The sequence below is a fragment of the Gorilla gorilla genome, chromosome 3 (genome assembly GCF_029281585.2).
Source record: "Gorilla gorilla gorilla isolate KB3781 chromosome 3, NHGRI_mGorGor1-v2.1_pri, whole genome shotgun sequence".
NCBI lineage: Eukaryota > Metazoa > Chordata > Mammalia > Primates > Hominidae > Gorilla > Gorilla gorilla.
Window position 1 is genome coordinate 28,577,412 of NC_073227.2, and position 21,492 is coordinate 28,598,903.

Genomic DNA, 21,492 nt, shown 5'->3' on the forward strand with positions numbered 1-21,492 from the left:
AATTGGTTCAGAGTTGTGGGCTGCTAAATGGATTAAAGCAAACCAAGAAAAGAGCTTAATATTATTTTAGAAAGGAACCGTTGAAAGATAATCCTGGAATATAGCCACATAAGGAGATTAGCACATACTCGCCAAAAATTTAAATCTTTTGCTATTTAATGAAATCAGGCCAAGCAGCAGCACTTGTCAGTAATTATACCGGTGGTGACAATTCATATGTATATGCTTTATGGTTTTGAAAGTAAGTTAAAATATGTAAGCTGAAAGACTCAAGGGCCTGAGACACATTCTGGCCATAGGAGCAAGTAAACAAAACATTTTCATGGGTGCAAGATAGATGGCATCAAAAATTGGAATGCCGTTCAGAGTGCAAAAGAACTTCCAAAATCCTTACAGTCATTCTGCTGGTCTGTCTGCTTTTCCTGCTCCTACTTTCTGACGATCTCTTCTTGGGTATCTTACAGTCTTAACTCACTGAGACAAGATTTGCTAGACTAAGTAAGTCACTGTGAAATAGAGGACCTCACTGGGAAGAGTTCTTGGATTAGATCACCTTTGCCAGGGTTAGGGGTTGTTTGGGGCCAACAGTCCTCTCTGGTCTACACTGTTGTAGCTAAAATCAAATGGCGAATGAACAAACAAGGAGATATACTAGCATTTTATAATCTACAAACTATTTGTAAATTATTTCATCTAATTCCTGTAACAGATATTGTAAACTTTTCTTTAACAGTTGTGTATTTTCAGCTCTTTGCACAGTGAGCTAGCTTTGGTAGATGCTCAGTAAATATTTGTTAAATGAATTCATTAGGAGATTAATGAATGGATTGAGGGAGATGTGAATATATCAGTGATGTCCTCAAAAGTTGTATAGCTTGGCCAAGTTCAGAGAGCTTGGCACATGTCAAAGGAAAGGCAGTGGAGGACAGTAAGCAATTAATTATACAGGTTTTGCAGTCATATCTGCACCTTCACTTGCTGAGCCTCTGTTTATTTCATCGGTGAAATAAAGTCGGTTGCATTTCTCTTCAGGATTTTAAGAAGTTTTAGGTGAGAAAGGGTTGCTGTTTGCAAACCCAAGAGCACATACCAGCACTTAGGAACTTCTTAATTAAAATTCAGGATCTCTGATTATAATTCCTGTGATTCTTGTCATTACACTGTGCTTCTGAAATATGAGTGTTCATTTAGTATATCAAAAGAAGAAAATGAACACAGTTTTCATCTTGGGAGAAATAAAACCATACAGTTTCTTTATTTCATGTTTCTTCTGCAAATTTTGCTTATTACTGTTTTTCTACTTGTGGTTGCTTATGTAATTCTCTTCTTTGATAACTGAATGATGTATCTTCCCAAATTTAGTAAAATATAACTTATCTAGAAACTACATACATTTAATTTCAACTAGTTATAACGGCCAAAGTCCAGGATGTGAAGAAAATAAGCAAAATACACTTTCACCTCCCCCCACCAAAAATGCCATAATGTGTATGATGTATGTATAAGTGTATAAAAGCTCATGCATTTGACTCATAGGAGAATAATTTGGGCTTTACTTAGAGCTTGTTGACTCTTTTTGCATGTAATTATATTAAGCTGAATGATCTGATTTTCCCACAAAGAGCAGATTAAAACTAGCCAATTAAAAGGAGGCAAGAGAATTGACAGCAATGAGAATTAACAATAATTTCCCACAGGTATTACCCTTCAGTAACTTTACAATACAATGTTTATGGCTTCATCTAAGATGTAAAATATTAATTATGCTAAAAATGCTTTAATAATGGGTTGTGTTTGTGTGACACATTGTATCTTCTTAAACTGTCTTAAACATAAATAACACAGAAAATATTCCTTTGTTGAGCAGCATTTGTGAAGCCCTGCAAATTGAATTAGACTTCTTGAAATATGGATAATGATGACTCTGCAATAATACCAATGTGCAAGCCTCACTTTTTGATTTTTCAGAACATACTGAAATTCTATTATTCAGTCCTCAACCACTGATTTATTGAGAGCTATTTATATGTGTCATACAGTCCAGTCTCTCCTTAGCACAGATATTGGGACAGAATGATTCCAAGGCATACTCTAGAAATGGGAAAATATAAATGTTTAACAGAATAATCTGTAATTTATAACCTACAAGGAACAAATAGCTATGTGATGCATGATGACCTCTCTTGTATGCAGACGGTTTTTGTTCTAACTGGAAGAACGGAATTGTAGCATTTTCTAAATAATGAAACATGCTCCCGTGAACCACGGGGTATGTGGTGGGCTTTTATTATAGTTTTAACTTCTCAGCCTCTTATGCACATTTCCTTTGGGGGATTCCTTTCAGTATGATTTGTGGTAGAGACGGGGTGTGGCTTCAGTAGTGGTTATCAATGCTGTTCTCTTAGTATTTCCAGCTTTCTGTCTTACAGGACGGAATTACCTGACCGCCTTCTGGTAGGGTGAGCCTATGACTGCTGTGGGTCAGTGAGATGTGAACAGCAGTGATGGGTTTTTTCCAGCTGGATTATCCGAGTGCTGGTGTGAGACCCACTAGAGCAGTACTTAACCTTTATTGTTGTTCTCAGGGCTCCTTTACACTGTTAAACATTTTTGAGGATTCTAAAAGGATGTAGTTTACGTTAGTTATATCTATTGATATTTATTGTATTGGAACTTAAAACTGAAAGTATAAAAATATTTATTAAATTATTTAGAAGAGTAAAATAAACCCATTCCACATCAATGTCAGTAACATATTCATATAAAAATAATTATGTTCTCCAAAAAACAGTGAAAAGAATAGTATTGTTTACCATTTTTGGAAATCTTAATTTTTAACTCAAAAGAAGACAGCTAGATTTTCATATCAGCTTCTGCATTCAATCTTGAAGTATCTCAGTGTCATGAAGCCTCTGGAAAACTCCACTGTGTGTTAATTAGAAAGCTAATGGAGAAAGTGCCATGGGAAAATACTAGGTACAGCAGCAAAAGAGGCCAAAGAGCTGTGGTAAAACGAGAGGAACTTGGCCAGCCAGTGCCGGTTCCCAGATGGAGGCCCACGGGCAACAAAAAGAGAGGCCTCTGAGAGCAGAGGGTGGCCACCAGCTGACAGCAGCAAGACAATGAAGACCTCCATCCTAGAACCACGTATAACTGAATTCTGCCAACAACCTGGATGGGCCTGGAAGTGGGTTCTCCCCTATGCCTCCAGTAGGGTATGCAGCTTTACTGACACCCTGATTTCAACCCTGGATCTACAGGGTTGTAAGGTAAGAAAGAGGTATTGTTTTAAGCCACTTCTACCCCAAAGCAAGCAATGTATAATAATTTATCATATTAATAAACTAAAAAACAAAAAAAAACACGTTTCATCTCTATACATGTAGAAAAAGCATTTGACAAAACACCAAATCCTTCCTTCATAAAAATCTTCATGAAACTAGGAAGTGAAGGAAATTTCCAAAAACTGATAATATGACATCTATGAAAACGCGACATAGAACATCATATTTGCTGGTAAAAAAACAATGCAAAGTTTTCTTAAATATGATATCAAAAGCACAGTTCTAAAAAACTAAACTGAAACATTGGACTTGATTAAAATTTAAATCTTCTACTCTTTGAATGACATTGTTAAAATTTAAGCCACAGACTACAATAAAATATTTGCATATCTTATATTTGATAAAAGACTTGTATCCAGAATATATAAAGAATCTGCAAAACTCACAAATAAGAGCAAATAAGCCAAGGAAACTCAATGACTTGAGCTAAATTTTAAAATAGGGTTAGGTTATGGACTGAAAAACCAAGCTTAAAGGGAGAAGTGAATTATAAGGAAGAGGAGCAGCATTAAAAATATTACAGAGATACGGCCAGGCATGGTGGCTCATGCCTGTAATCCCAGCACTTTGGGAGGCCGAGGCATGTGGATCACCTGAGGTCAGGAGCTTGAGACCAGCCTGGCCAACATGGCAAAACCCCATCTCTACTACAAATACAAAAATTAACCAGGCATGGTGGCATCTGCCCGTAGTCCCAACTACTTGGGAGGCTGAAGGAAGAGAATCACTTGAACCCAGGAGGCGGAGGTTGCAGTGAGTGGAGATAATGCTCCTGCACTCCAGCCTGGGTGACAGAGCGAGACTCCGTCTCAGGGGAAATATATATATATATATAACATATGTAAAATATACATAATATATAATATATATAAAATATGTATTATATATAAAATATGTTATATAAAAACAATATATAATATATTATATATAATATATATAATATAATATATATAAAATATATACACACATGTATGTATATATATGTCAAAAAATATATGTCAACATATATATGTATATAGGAGATATGAACAAAGTCAAAGTTTAAAAATATATAGTTAGTTCACTATAGTTTGTGCTTAAAATATCTGTTCTTAGTCTTGTTATCCATAAAGTTAATGGGTATTTGTGGTGGGTAGACATTACTATTTATTTTTCAAGCGTATGATAATCAAATGAGATCATTTCTTTGAGTTTATAACTGTAAATTGCCATTAGGGATATTATCATCACTAATATGTTATTGTAATTATTATAGGGTATTATTATCATCAATATATTATTGTAATTATTATTATTGAAGAACTAGTATATCATTATAAAAATGCAACAGAAACAGGCAAATAACATCTAAATATTATTATGAAAATAGTTTTGAACTTGCAGATATCCAGGAATTCCCAGACTCCACTTTGAGGACTGCTACGCCAGGAGTTGTTCTTTCTGACATGATAACTAGATAGAGTGGCTATCTCTTCTGGAGTGAACACAACGTGTGGCAGAGTTCCCAGCTAATGTATAATGGGACATTTAAAGAGAGTGAGAAATTAAGTTGTTAATGTGTTTTTTTTTTTAACCACCGAGATTTTGAGAGTATTTTGTGGCTACAGAATAATCTAGTTTTTCCTTTTATAGTTTCCAAAACAAAAATGGAAAGGACCAGACACTCACTTTTTTGAAGCTTTAGCAACCAGAGGTGAGCATAAGACTTATCTGCAGCCAGTTACATGCTCCTATCTGGTATTTTGAATGATGAGCAGATGTGAAGAGGAGGTACAGATGAGAGTTTATTCTAGTAGTTGTGGTAGCTGTAGAAACACCCAGGTACCAGTGGCAGCAAAGTCAGTTATCATTAGCAATGGAGGCTCTCTTGCCAGACATGTATTAATGTCTGATATTTGACAAAACAAGTATCTTCTCTTAGTTCTTACCTGCTTGTGACCTTGGTTTTCCAATCATCCGATAAATACTCTCCTTGCTTACATTATCCAGCTTTCTATTCTTTGCATCTAAGAATCTCAGCTAGCTTTGTGCAGTCTGATAAATGAGGTTTTGCTCCATAAGAAGTTAAAATTCAGAACTCTCCAGGGGTCTCCAGACTTCTTTGATCATACTGTCTATCAAGAAAGAATGTGTACATGTAACTCCAATATATTTCTCTGCTAGAGACTTGGATCACTTTTATAGGCCAGACAAGTCTTGCTGCATCAGAATACCTTATTCTAAAATGTAACCTCACTATTCTAATTAAATGCAAAGTCAGCTGTCTGATGGAAATGTAAAATATTGTATATAAGTAATATACAAAAAAAATTGCCGTGCATTGAATAATTGGCACTATTGATTTTGCTTCACCAATAAGCATCTTAAAATATAAATTACAAACATGCGTGAGGCAAGTACTATCACAGAATTTTCAAGACTGATGCTTTGCAGTGGATGATAGGAAAAATAATACAGAGATAGCATTAGGATGCAAGCTGTATAGGCTTTGATATTTTCTGACAGAGGGGTTCTGGGGCATGGAGTGAGTTCCTAAAACCACTAGTAGTTTGAGTTGAAACGTCGTTTGAAAAAGACATCACAAAGTTCCTATGGCACTGTAGGCCTGCTGCATTGAAGAATGACTAGTTTCCTTTTTTGTTGTATTCTTCATTTAGAAGTAGTGCTGCTTTAATTGGCATTTTAGGATTAAAATTTATTAAAAGGAGTATGATTAAATGTAAAAGAAAATATCAATACATTATTTTTCAAAGTCATTATTTTCAACATTTTAGAAAAAGATCTTATGTTTTTTTAATATATATGTATATACACTAAGACAATTAGACTTCCCCAAATACCATAAAACAGTACCTTTGGTTTTTTACTTCATTGTAAATTACTGAAATTCATTACTTAATTGTATGCTATGAAATTCTTTGAAAGTTCATGATTGCTTTCAAGTTAAATTTCAAGTTCATTGGAAAAAATACACAAAGTACCTGAATGCATAATCTTACATAATTTTTTCCAGAATTATAATTTTACAGTGCCCATAAATAATCCACTTAAAGATGGAAAACACACTGTGCCTCAGGGGAGTATGCATACAAGTTGCTTTTATCATAAATATCTATTTGACTCTAAAGGCCAAAGAGCCTTTTTGTAAAAACGGTTAGAATTGTCGGGGTAAATCCTTTTACCTACGTAAATTACAGAACTTTTTGCAGAATAATGTATGTGGTTCTCCAGGCTTCTCTGGTGGGTGATAACCTGATAGTTTTTAAAAGTGCATCAGCCACAATGCACATAACCCATCTCAAAAGCATCTTGATATTCCTGATGCATGAAATAACTGTTTTGAATGACTGGCAAAGTGTATGAGATGGAGATACACCAGTCAGGGAAATACACACGAACAGAAACCACCAAGAGGACTGCCAGCAATTTCATTGCACCAAGTGTTTATTCAACTGTGGAAAGATCATATTTGGCATAGAAAGTACATTCTTTACAGAAGCTGATATATTGTTCAACAGATAATTTGCCTTTATGGCTGATCCATTTAGACTTAAGCTGGAATTTTCATGACACAATTCATTTGCTGAAAGCATATTGTTGAAAATGTGAATACTTTGAAGTGCCAGGTTAAAAACATGTTTTAGCACGATTTCTGATTCAACCATACAATACTGGATGGTGGAATATTTGAGTAAATGATTGGCGACCTGGTTATCTTTCTGAGTTGTAGGTTCTGATGGTTCCTGACTTGACTCATGTTGTCAGAAGAAGTTTCTGAATGAGATTATTTAAAAAGATAGAGTTAGTAAAGATGGCTTGATATCTATATGGTTCTTTTCTTTGTTTTGAAGACAACGTAGTCTTCTTTTGAAAAAAAGTCCTCAAAATGGGTATCATTGATAGTACTAGTGTGCCATCTTCTAGAGGAAGAAACCAGGTACTAGGTAAGAGGAGAATGTGGGATTCTCAACGATACCAGAGATCACTCATCAGTTCAGTGCAGAGAGAAATTAATAGTATGCCAGTTGTTAGCATGAGAGAATTTTATATACAGTAATATGACACTTAACGATGGAGATACATTCTGAGAAATGCATCACTAGGCGATTTTGTCATTGTGTGACATCATAGAGCGTACTTACACAAACCTAGATGGAATAGCCCACTCTACACCTAGGCTATATGGAATAGCCTATTGCTCCTAGGCTTCAAACCCGTACAGCATGGCACTATATGGAATACTGTAGGCAATTTTAACACAATGGTAAGTATTTATGTATCTGAACATACTGAAATATAGAAAAGGTACAGTGAAAATATGGTGTAAAAGATTTTTTTAAAAAGGTACACCTGTATAGGGTGCCTACCATGAATGAGGCTTGGAGGACTGGAAATTGCATCGTTTATTGAATGAGTGAGTGATGAGTGAATGTGAAGGCCTAGGACATTACTGTACACTGCTGTAGACTTCATAAATATTATATACTTAGGCTACACTGAATTTATTTACAGTTATTTTTCTGCAATAATAAATTAACTCTAGCATACTGTAACTTTTACTTTACAAACTTTTTAATCATTTACATTTTTTGACTCAAGATAACACAGCTTAAAACACAAGTACATTGTACAGCTGTATAAAATGTTTTTCTTTCTTTATATCTTTATAAGTGCTTTTCTATTTTTAATTATTTTTCATTCCTTTTTAAAATTTTGTTAAAAACTAGAACACAAACACATATATTAGCCTAGCCCTACACAGGATCATCAATATCACTGTCTTCTCCCTCCATATCTCGTCCAGCTGGAATGTCTTCAAAAGCGATAACACACAAAGAGCTGTCATCTCCTAGGATAACAATGCCTTCTTCTAGAGTACCTCCTGAAGAACCTGCTTGAGGCCATGTTACAGTTAACTTTTTTTATTAGTAGGAGTACATGCTAAAATAATGATAAATAGTATAGTATAGTAAATACATACACCATACTCTAAGTACATAATATTAGGTGCTAGATTTTTATATCACTGGTGGAACAGTAGGTTTGTTTACGCCAGCATCACCACAGACACTTAAGTAACGCATTACACTAAGACGTCACAATGACTACCACATCACGAGGTGATGGGAATTTTTCAGGTCCATTATAATCTTATAGGACCATCATTGTATATGCGATCCATTATTGACTGAGACGTCTTTATATGGTTCATAACTGTATGATACTTAAAGATACATATGAGAACTTTCTTGCTGATACCGTTTGGATTTCTTCCGATCTCTTCCATTTTGAGAGCCTATGAAGCAGCAAATAGAAGCCTAATTACATTTCTGCTCTCCTCCCATTCCCCCCAGAATCCTGACCCTTGGGAATGGGATCTGGAGCCAGTGGGAAACATTCTCCGAATATGATAATGTGGTTATCTTCTGACGAGTGCTGGCATTATCACTTGTTGCTAGTGAACATTTTTTAATAAATAATTTTTCCTCTTGAATCTTAGAAATCTTTAATATCTTTAAAACCTTGACTAATTGATTTTTATCATATGTTCACCCTCTTGGTTGATTTAGAAAAAACACCAGGCTTGTTTTGAGGTTCACCCGACTCCACTGCATGTACTACGTGCATGTGTACCTTGGAATGGAAAATACATGACTAAGCCCTGTAAGTTATGAGCTTTCCAGACACTATAATTCAGGCTGGCATGCTTTCATTTTGTCCCTTCTTTCATTCTTTTCTTTCTGCAAGAGCTTCCTACATAAGAGGATGGAGCCGTTGTCATTTTATAGACTTTGAAGGCTTATGCTCATTACTGAAAATGCATGGCTTGTCAAGCTGAACTGTGTGGGTTGTTTTGCCTTGTGAGCCACATGCATTAACACTGGCTGTATTGGTGATCACAGAGACTGAGGGCAGCATCTTTATTGGGATAGCCAACAGTGCTGAATCAATCACGCCCTGTTGTGGTTGGATCTGTATGCAGATTGTCTTTGCATAGCATGACTTAATAAAAGATGGCCATGGTGGTATTTTATTATAATTATGATGACTTAGTTGCATTAGCATCAGCCTCAATCACACAGTAAAAGAATATTTGGTGGCTGAACTAGGAAGTGTGAGAACCTCCATCATTTGACTACTTCAGATGGTGTATTCATGATCCTTGAATTAAAATCAGGCAGGTAAAAGGGTTTTCAATGAAAAAAACATGAAAAAGGAGTTTGAAAATATATAACTACTAAGGAAAGGAAAATAAAGCTTTGAAAATTGGTATAGCATAAGCTTACGTGGTATCATTTTGTCGTTTAAAAAAATGTGTCTCTCAGTCTTTACTTAGAAATATGTATGGAACTGTATTTAAAAGTTTCCCTTAAATGTGAACTTATATAAAATCCTTGTTTAGAGTCTTTGTTATGCTACCATTTCAGAATAATAAGATTTTACCCCCATGCGTGTGATCCAAAGCATTACACCTCTCCAAGCCACCTACTAATCTTGTCTATTCAAATGGGATATTTTTTTCTAAATAGGAGACAACTCTGCACTGTATCCTGCTATTCTTCCAACTGCAGGACCTCATGGAGCGAGAGATCCAAACCTCTCTGAAGTACTTTACCTTCTACCTTTTTCATGCTACTCAGGATTGAATCAATTGGAAGCCAACAAAGCCATTCTGTGTTACTGTGCCTCCTGACTGTCAGCACACTGCACTGTGCATTTAGATAATTCTGCCAGAAGGCATTTTTATAAAAACAGCTTTCAAAATCTATTCTTGAAAAGACATTTGTATACTCATTATGCCATTCTATCATTTATCCACAGGGAGTTCTGTAAATAAAACACTGAGGTCTAATACTATAGTAGCTGATGGCAGTAATCTTGAACAGAGTAATTTCTTTTTCTTTATTTATCTCGATAGTGCACAGCTGGTTATGAAAAAATAATCACAAGGCTTTGTTGTTCGTGGTGGTGGCTGGCTTTTTTGGACAGTAAGCCGTGATGACTCAGAGTCTCTGGTAGAAATAATTGCTTTTTATTTTTTGCATACACCTGTCCCAAACCTCTTTTACTCTAAGATAAACAAGATGGAAATAGATTTACCTTAAATAGATGACCATCCACATATTGCCATTTTAATTACATAATTATGATTTCTCTATATCTTCTAAACGTTAAACATTTGTGAGTGGGTGTTTTGCTATATGACAGAATTAGAAGGTAAATCCTGGGCCGAGATGTGAAGGACGAGCAGAGCTTTGTTGCCCTCTCCCAGCATAAGGAGGAATACACACAGAGATTTGGAGTATGGAAAGGAATGTGGTTAGGGAAATTTAACTTCTTCAGATGGCTGTTTTGTCAGGTACCTGCAGGGGGCAGAGTTGCTGAAGGTTCAAATGCATAGGCAGGAACCTGATTGAGGGCATGGAACAAAGGATATGGATTTTATTCAATAGGATTAGGGACCATTGAGGTATTTTCTTCAGGAGGTATATGATGTGATCTAATTTACCTATTTTGAAGAGTGTTCCAGCAACAGTATGGAGGAGAGCTATTATTTAATTATCTTTCCTGGTCAGTTTAAATAATCATAGCATCATTGGCTGAAGTGCAAATAAATAGTATACCAAAAAAGCATTGGGCAAAATGCAAATAAAATACATTACCTTTATAAATAGCTACATGCTAGCTCTTAACACAGATCATTATTTTTTAAAATTTAAACCACTCAACTGATCTCATATAGACCAATCTTTAGCTGTTAAAAATATGAATGTTACAAGCTAACCCCTAACTTATACCTTTATTAAAACACAAGTATTGACAATTTTAAAAGAAAACTAACAGTAACAAAGACACACATTTTTTCAAGCAATTTATTATGTGATGCTGAAATTTTTGAGAGACCTTAGACAATGATTTTTATTTACTAATGTTAAACATTACAAAGTAAAATTAATATAAGTAAAATAGTATTTTAAAAGGTAGATCACAAGAATATACTATTAGTAGTAAATATTTAAAAGTACCCCCCCAAACTACATTTCATTACTATATTCTGTCATCCAGGTACATACTTTGGAAATGTTTTGGCACAGAGTATATAATAACAAAAACAAAATTGGATAATGGCTTTGTTCTACCTTTATATCTCTGATTTTTTAACACAGCAGAATTTAATAAATGTTATGTGTCTGCATATAAATGTATGTGTGTATGTATTTAACAAACACCATGTAGGCCTTATTATGTGCTAGATACTGTCAGCACTTTTTTTCAGTTATTCTCATATATTTAAAAGAATAAATGAAGGCACAAATGAAAATAAAGAAGATATGGTAATCATATAGCTCATTAATGTTCAGATATTTTTCTCCACTCCCACAAGACTGATCACTTTGTTGTCTGAATTGCCATGCTGTCTACAGACCCCTCATCTAGTTACAAAACTGGATGAAATGCTTTATGCTTGGTTGTTTTCATATACTTGTCGTATAATCCTCATAATAATTCTGTTTCTGGGTGTTGTTATTACCAGAAAGGTTGATAATTTGCAAAATAAGTACAGATAAGTGAAAAGAGTTCTTTTAAAAACCTAATCTTTTTTCTTATACCCCAGGGGAGAGGCAGGGCTAGAGAAAGAGCAATTCAGGGTCCTCTAAGTGTTCTCTTCATTGCAATACTCATAGAATTAATTGTGCTTTTTTCTCTTTTCTGGATTTTGTATATTGTATGTCTGACAAAACCACCCCTATTTATCTCTTTTTTTTACCCCTTTGTGTATGCATATGTGGTTTTTTTGTTCTCATATATATGAGAACATATTTCATATATATTTAAATATTTAAATATATACATCTAAAGATATACATATTAAATATACACACCTAATATATAAATACATAAATTATATTTATATTTGTAAATTTATATAAATTTTACTCATGGTAAATATATAAGATTATCATTCAATCAAAATATGGAATATTAAATGATTAATTTACACATATATTTCCATAATATTAGTCATCTAATTATATATTACTCTTTGTTAAAACTTAAAAGGCCTGGAATTAAATCCTGGCTTGATGTATGCATTAAGTGATTAATTAATTCATTTATTAGTTAAACTCATATTTTCTGAAGACTTGTTTCATACTAGTGGGAGCCCCCAGAGTATCACAAGTTTAGTGGGTAAGACACCCTGTGTATTAAGAATTATTCAAGTGCTCTTGTGCAGGGGCCTACCTAACTAACTTTCACAAAATCACTCAAATAATCTAAGGTTCATTGTCTTTGTTTCCCTTTGATAAAGTGAGGATAACAGTATTTGTCCTGCTACCTAGGAACAGAGTTCTAATGCTAATTAAATAGGATAACAGATACTACAAAGCACTTCCTAAGCCTGAAAGTGCTGTGTTGTATAAATGATTTAGTAGTTCACTGCTTCTCAAAGCTGATTATCTACTAGTTTGTTCTGCATAACAAACTGAAGGCTGCTTCCCTGGAGTTTCTTCCAGGGAATGCTGCATTGTTTTCATGGGGTAAACCACACACGTCTTCCTTTTCTTCTACAATTTTGCAAGGCAGTTATAAATTGTCATAATCTTCTCTGTCAAGATGAGCATTTCAGGTGTATATACCTGTTTTATACATAATATAGTTTTAAATATCTTGCAGTTGCCAATGATATCCTCTGATTATTCCTGTTTTAATTTTTTAAATTGAGACTATTTTTAGAGCAGTTTACATTTACAGAAAAATAGAACAGTAAGTGCAGAGAGCTCCCATATACCCACTGTCCTCTCACACACGGTTTCAAGTTTGTTTTTTAATCACATGTGGTTGTCGGAATTGTACACATCATCCCAGATGTGATCTAGAACTAACTTTCTGTGATGCTAAGTAGAGGGAGAAGTCAACGATGATACCCATGGTGTGCAGTGCCATTGGGATGTCAGTCATTTACTCATTTCAGTCTCCAGGAAAAAGTACAGACGAGTGAGTAGAGAATGATTTCAGTTTTTATATATTATGTTTGAGGCATCTGTGAGATACCCATGAAGTCAGGTACATGAGGTACCTAGTGTGAGATTGTGGCGCTCAGGAAAGAAAGCTCTTAACAGATGAAGTGATGGTGGAGTTATTAGTGCAAAGACAGCTGAGATCCCTGAAAAGTGGGGTTGAGCAAGAGAACAAAGAGGACCCAAGAGAGGGCATAGAAAAAAACTGAAGGAACAACAGAGGATGCAGATGTTTCAAGAAAAATCAGAGTTGTATTTGTTTGGTTTGGTTCTCTGCAGAGGCAAAATGAGGAAAAGGGTCTTTACATTTGGTTTGGCCTTACTGGCTTCAGTGGTCTTAGTAGAGCATTAACATCACAGACTGAAGCTGGTTCAAGAGTCCTGAGACATCAAGAAATAGAGACAGTTGCTACAAGTGAGTTCAGAATTTGGAGTTTGAAAAAGAGAACAGAGTTATCCGTGTTTGCAAATAGCACTGAAAATCAGGAAGGTAGAAGTTAACTTTATGGCCAGAATTTTGGAGGATGTTTTATGTACTTTCAGCTGGACTCTCTTTTATCGTCACAGGTTTCTTCTTGGCACTTTCCTCGCTAGCTGCCAGACAACATGCTCTGATTTTTACTCAGTCATATATTGTTTTTGTCTCCCCAGTACTAGTAGAAATAAACATCCCATCCATGTTTATATTGATTCTAGGTTTTAATTCTTCTGTTTGAATGTATATTTCATTTGCTTATGTGTGGATTCTAGTGTCATTTATCAATTATAATTTCCATTAATTCTGGAATGTTTAATTATATTTTGTTAACATTTGTGATATATTTTAACTCTGTATTTAGCTCAGTCAGTAATGTCTATCCGTTCGACAATACAAAATTCTAATGATATTATAAATTCATGCAGTTATACTTCAAATTAATTGGACATTTAACCCATGAAAAACCTATAAATAAGACAGTCATTGAATTCAAAATATAGAACATTCAATAAAGGGTTAGTTTTAGGATGCTACAAGTGTACGATGATACAAGCGTACTTTGTGGTATTCAAGCAATCTTGTAAAACATGCCAAGCAGCTTAAATGAGCCTACTAAAATAAAAAATATTAAATATGGTAAAAAAATTATTTAAAAAATTATTTATATCAAATGTTGCACTAATGGGGTAAGTAAAACTTTATTCTTTTATGCTATGGCTGGATTATAAAATAACAGGAGTAGCATAATATAATTTTTCACAATTATAATTTATATAAGAAAAATATTTTGTTCAAGTTACAGAAGAATTTTATTTGAGATAATATTACAATAAAAGTGCCTATACCACAGTCTTAAGTCTAGAACCAGTCAGGGTTTCAATCCAGGCTTTGTCATTTAGGAGCTGTGTGTCCCTGAGTGAACCATAAACTCTCTGATCCTCAGTTTCTGCATTTATATAATAGGGCTAATAATGGTAACTTCTTCATAGGTGTTTGTGAATTTTAATTATGTTAATTTATGTAAAGTGATCAGAATAATAATTGAATATGCATAACTTTAATCTCTCCCCTATTTTTGTTTATTGACTCAGTCTACAAGTGTTCCTTGAGTACCTAATGCATATCAATCATTATAATATGGTCTTAATACTTAAAATGGTTGCAGGTGTACCCTTGAGAAAGCTCACAGTCTGGTAGGTAAGAGTTATATCAAACAATTAATTGCTACAAGGAAAAAGTTACAGTGATATTACACTATGTAAGAGGGTGTCTCTCCTAGAACTTTATCACAAAAACCACCCGTACTGAAGAGCTATAGTAAACTGAGATCAAAGTATGAAGGTTTTAGCCACCTGAGAAGGATAAGTTCCAGGGAATGTCCCAGGTATACAGTAGAGTGTCTGAGCATTCAGAAGATGCATCAGAAGATGATGGATGAGGATAATGTTGTTAAAGATAAATGCACTGACTGAAGAGAAATACAGGTGTGATGTGAGGCAGGAGATGGAAAAGAGAATGATCTCATAGAACCCAGAGTTCCTGTTAAGGATAGTGACTTATGTACCCTAAATCATTTTGGTTTTGTTATTGTTCTCCTACTATCATAAAGGTGACATTATTAGATTTGTATCTTTTAATGGAGGGGGACTTTCTACTTTATTGTGTGAATTTGGCTTAATGAGCATATGTATAAATCCTATAAGTCTTATTATGATGGTTATTCTGACTGATATGGTCAGAGTATGATATGGGGAAGACTAATTGAATGGTAAAAGTGGGTGTGGAGAAATGAGGAGACAATTTAGTAATATAGAAGAGGGATTTTTAGCATCCTGGCATAGAAGGATGGCCATAGAAATGAAGAAAAGAAGATAGATTTTAGAATCCCTAGAAGATGTACTTGGTAAAATGTGGTGATAGGTAGGTAGAAAAAGAGATGAATATACTACGTTTTCAAGGTTTCTGGTTTACACAAATGAGATAGGAAATACAGGATGAGATATAGCCTTAGCTATAGGGGAGTTCATAAGTTGAGCATAAGACTTTTTTTTTTCAAATTAGTTCTTGATTACTCTAGAACTTAGAGCAAACTATGGACTGTCTACATAAATCTAGGAGTCATAAAATAGAGATGGAAATTGAAAACGTAGAACTGGATTGAGTTATGGAGAAGGAAAGAATATGGAATAACAAAGAAAAGCGCTTAGGAGCACCTAGTGCCCTAAGGAATTCGGGCATTTAATGATCAGTTAAAGAAGGAGGAACTAATAAAGGAAGCTAAAGAGGAATCCATGGGAATGTGGTGACTTAGATGTCTAAGAAGGAGATCAGAAGTTTGAGAAGAATTGAGAATTTCAGATAAACATGTGGATTGCCATGTGTTAGTATATCCTGCTCAAGGGTGGTATCCATAAATTTTATACAGATATAACTGAACTCTGAGATTTTTCCATAGTACTTAGAAGCTAAGATGATTTGTATCTGTTTAGGGTTGGAGCTACTTAGGGCACATGTAACAAAACCTTGAAAATATAAACAAGTTTAGGTTAATGGTAAAGATACAGCTGCTTTGATGAACCACTGAATCTAAGTTGATTGGTCTTTCATCATTATTCTCATCCATCATCTTCTGACTAAGGATAGAATTGAAGTCAGAAAGCCTGATAGAAATGAATAAAGTCTAAGTTGTTGGTAAAAGGTGAATGATTTTCCCATCTCATCATGTCTCAATCACCACAAGGACACTGTCTTGAAAGAACGTTGTCTCTCCATTCAATTCTTGGGAAGAACTATAATTAATCATGTTGATCAGAGCTGGACATTTGTTGAAACAAGTTTTGCTAGCAAGCTAAAATATTGTACCTCCAAAGCAAGAACCAGTTTGGCTTCTTCCTTTTTAACTATCTGGCTTCCTGCTTTGTGCTTCATTTGCTTCTTCTCTGCCTTTGGTGAATGATATTTTGCATCATGTCTCTCTGTGAGAGACAAAGCTTGTGAAGAGGGCTCTTCAGATACAAAACATGCTGATTCTGACCCCTTCATCCAGCAAATCTGCATGCTTAGCCACGCAGCTGGGTGGGTAGGTTCACTTACCTCTGTGAGCAGTTCCAAGACCTAGATTCAGAGTGGGAAGATCCCTTTCAACCTCAAGTCTAAACTACATTCTACAACTTGACATAATGAAGAGATTATGAATGGTGTTCCTGCCTGTGTATGATCCCAAATAGTGAGACCTTGACTAAGTTTCCTAACCTCACGATTTTTCATCTAAAAATGGGAAATGAATAACACTGTCACAGGTTGGTAGTGAACATTGAACAAGTTAATACAGGGAAAGCATTTACGCAGTGCCTACAGCATCACACTTAATAAATCTTAGTTTGTAAAAGTTATTGTTTCATCAAAGAGCATTTTATGGCAGTTTAGAGAGTCCTTAGATTTATTTTTAATTTTTTAAAATTTTTATTTAAAGTATTTTGTTTTATTCTTTCTCATTTGATTGGCGATCCTTGAATATGTATTCCTCCTTTTCTCTAGGGGAAAGAGGGATAGTGGGAAGTGTGGACACTCTGAACCTCTAAGAGTAGTGGAAGAACAAGTATCCTAAAGGTAACTGAGCAGATAAAAGGAAAAGACAGGAAGTTGGTCCTGGAAGTATGGGCAGCGTGAATACGTACCATGCTAGAGTCAGATAGCTGGGAAGACATGGAACTCAAATTTGAACCAAAGACTCAAAAGGCTCCTAAGTCTTACTCTTCCCCCAACACTATTTTTCAGTTGTTTTCAGTGCGCCTAAGAAAATTAAGTGGCAGTCATTTATTAAGCCAGAATAAAAAACAAAGTTGATTTATCTACATGAAACTTGAATTACATCAACTAGCTTAATTTTTTTGTTGGAGTAAAAACAAAGCTATGGAAACAGATGAATTCATCGCTTATTTAAAAAACCAGCTCTTGAAAATTTCATGTTTGTTATATTTATTGTTGTAGTACTTTGTAAGTTGTCTATATTCAGTTATTTAACTGAGTATATTACCTATTCAGCTTAAAGAAATAAAAGGAATATAGTATTATTGTTATACTGGAGAAAATTTATTTATCTAGGTACAAGGAATAACATGGGATGTTAATTTTAACATGTGCATTACCCAACTAATATAGCTTTTGTTTCCTTTATCACATTTTTCCATACTTCCTACCCTACACAATTTGCCTCGAGTATTTAAATGTGGAAAAATAACAGGGGGTAATAAGGTAACATATTTTTTCAATTAAAGCATGGTAAAGGATTTTGAATTTTTTAATAAAGAATTTTATTTTTTTAGTATTAAACAACAAAATATTGAAATACCTAAGAAGGTAATATAAGTTGAAGTACTTTAAAGCTTTAAATAGTGAATAGCTGTAAGATGATACTGCTATTAAAAAAATAAGCAATACTATTTATATAAAATTCTCAAATTTCTCAAGAGATATATCTAAATTATTTTCATTATAATAGTGCATTTAATAATCATTCATATCAAATTACATTTATATCCAAAGTTTGTTGGTTAAACAAATACATGTTTAAAATAGTTGAGCTTGTGAAAATGAAGTTTGGCTCTATTTAATCTTTTGGGATCCAGATGCAATTTGAAAATGGAAAGAAATCATATTAATTTAAAATATTGCTATGTCATACATTTTTTTAAGTTGATTCAGAAAATCCAAGTGCCATCAAATGAAAAATACATCTAGATTGTAACTATATTAATCTAGATATATAATAAGGCAGTGCTGCTTTTATTTTGCCTTACAATGAATCATTGCTCAGTTATCATATATTGAAACATACTATTGGCAAACCATACACCAATTCCCAGCAGTTTTCACTGGAGACAGTGTTACAAGAGGCCATTGAATTTCACTTTTTTGAACCTCCGTTGCTGGGGCATTGGTTGCTGGATTGTTATTCTGTTAGCATGATGAACTAATTGACCTAGCAGGGCTCCCTGTAGAATAACAGCTTCTGCTTAGTTCATCAGGAGTACAATTTGTTGTTTCATTTCCTCTTCTAGTCCCATTGGGGAAATTGAATTGAGAAAAGACTACCTACTGGGAGAGTTCAGTGCTCATGACTGAATAAGTAACTTTATTTATGTATTTATGTATTTATTTATTTGGTACTGTCTTAATTAGCAAAGAAGGAATGACTCTATTAGGCAAGAGTCGACTGTGTTTTTGATACAAATGAATAAGCTCCGTTAGCAAAGCATTTGATTCACAGAGACTTGTCATAGTCAGGGCCCCTTGCAGGTGCAGATCTTACATAAAATTTTAATTTGCTATGGTAGAGCAGTTTTCTGTTTTATAATTGTTATTCATTCAATGAAGACATTGAAGACAAGTTAATGGCTGTTAACTGGACTTAAAAACAAAACAAAACAAAACAAAAGCAAACACCCATAAGTTGGAAGTTTGGAAGATAAATTCACTGGGCTGCATACGAACATGAAATGTCAACTTTGCCTCAATAAAGATGAATTATTTATCTACAGCAGTGTCCAAATGTGGACTTGAACAGTTTGTCATTAAATTTTGAAGCCTTTACAATTTTTCAGTTGCATCATTGTTTCATTAGTGTGTGCATTCTTAGTCAACAACAGAGAACATACTATCTGAATGTAATGAAGAATGAAGTCTGATGATACATTTTACGTTTTTTAAGAAGTTATTACTAGTTTCTATTGTGTCTTAGCAAATTCTTCAGTGTATTAAGCAGATGTTCTAGGCTATGATTTAAACGTCCCCTAGATTACAATCTCACATATTTTCTAGAACACTGTTCAATTTGTTGCTTAGCCTGAGAGTAGGGGAAGAGTAGCATAGTCATTATAAACTCTTGCTCTGAAATAAGATATCCCTGATTCAAATCTCTGCTCTACCCCTCACTTGCTTTGTGACCCTGGACAAGCAGCTTAATTCTCCAAGTTTCATAAGGTTAAGTTTTGGATAATGAGTGTTACTATAAGGGAAGCTCTTGGAAAAGTGCCTAGCACATAGGAACTGCTCAGTGGGTGTTAGCAGTTATTACATGTATTTCCTAATAATCCAGTGCAAAACGGTGCAAGGTGTGTGCTCGAAAAAGTTCACTAACGAATGAATGCATGAATGAATGAACAAGGGGAAATTTTGCCCAGAAAACCTAGAATTATTAGAAATCCTTGTCTGTCCTACATATTTAAACAAAACAGCACATTTCTGTATAGTTATAAAATTATACCCAAATGTAGAAAAGGCTCTAAATAGCTTGGAATCTGTATTTATATAGGAGAAACTTAATATCCACAAAATCATTACAGTATCTTGTAAAGAACTGAGAGTTTACTCGCAAGATCGTATGAGTCCAGATGACTAGAAATAGCATTTAAAGGGTCTACCATTAATACAATATTGTGAAATAGTGGTAATTTTTTCTGGAGTATGATTTATAACATTTTTATGAACCTCTGTAAAAGATTTTATTTGTATATAATTCTCTGATTTTTGAAGTGAGGGAGAAAAAGACTCTTCTTGTGCTAAGTTTGTACATGTTCTATGCCAGATATTCTGAATTTAAAAAATACATATAACACATGATTTCTTTGTCCAAAAAGTTTATAATCTATCTACTTGGGTTGGCAGTTGTGATGCATAATAATTAGGATTTAACATATACACTACACTACCTATTATATATATATAGCATTAAATAATATATCACATACTCTAAATCCGTACATTAGGAATTTAAGAAAATAAAGAGATTTTCTTCAACCACTGTGTATGTCCTGCTTCCCCTTGGAGTGTATTTATGTGAAACTGTTGAAGTAAGATAATTGTCTTATTGGATTTCTTAGAATTCTCAGAAAGTTTTGAAATCTAGGAAAAAAGGTGAAAACACCAAATTTGTATTATGGGAGTTGTTTTATATTATAATAAGAAATAGGAGGACAGAAACATTTTTTTTCTTTTCATGATTGTTATTTAAGTAATAAGATGTGTGAGAGTGTGAAGCATAGTGTCTGGCACATAATAATCTTTGTGCTTGCCATTCTTCACTCCTTTATAAATCCATGATTATCAACAGGAAAACATGGAGGCTATTCTAATTAAATTTAACCCAAATGGAAGGTGGTATTAGTAGACTCAGTGGTCCATGGTGGCCATAATGAAGCTTCCATAAGAGATGTTATTTGGAAACCAACCAGTGTGGCAAATTATTTCTGTTTTTGGCTAATTCTTCAAAAAAAAATCTCCATTTGGGTCCTTTCTTTTAGAGGAATGTGGTATTTTTAAATTAATTTAATTTAAAAATTTTTCTCAATATTAGGACATAAAATGATTCGAATACACATATTCATATGATAGAAGAGTAATTGTTATCTTTTTAAAATATGACAGCAACAATAATATTCACAAACATTACCTTGGCTGTTCTTGGTCTTCTTACAATTAGTAAGAAGTTGGGCACTGTGACTGGATCTGGACAATAGTATATGATGTGTGTCACTTTTGAGCTAATTCAGCCCTTGTATGATACTACAGTCTCTTTCCCTGCCTTAAGGAAATTATTATCTTCTCAATAATGGTCCCAGGTCAATAGATTTACACAGGTAAACAACTG

General features: G+C 34.2%; 1 protein-coding gene and 1 long non-coding RNA gene across 5 annotated transcripts in view; both read left to right on the top strand.

Annotated features, from left to right (window-relative positions):
* Positions 1 to 21,492, top strand: part of SLIT2 (slit guidance ligand 2) — a 368,351-nt gene that overhangs the window by 132,477 nt on the left and 214,382 nt on the right. The gene's annotated exons all lie outside the window — the stretch shown is intronic.
* Positions 7,355 to 10,204, top strand: LOC101128440 (uncharacterized). Its single transcript, XR_174389.5, has 4 exons — positions 7,355 to 7,608; positions 8,699 to 8,802; positions 8,915 to 9,008; positions 9,875 to 10,204. It is a non-coding gene; the product is annotated as an uncharacterized lncRNA (long non-coding RNA).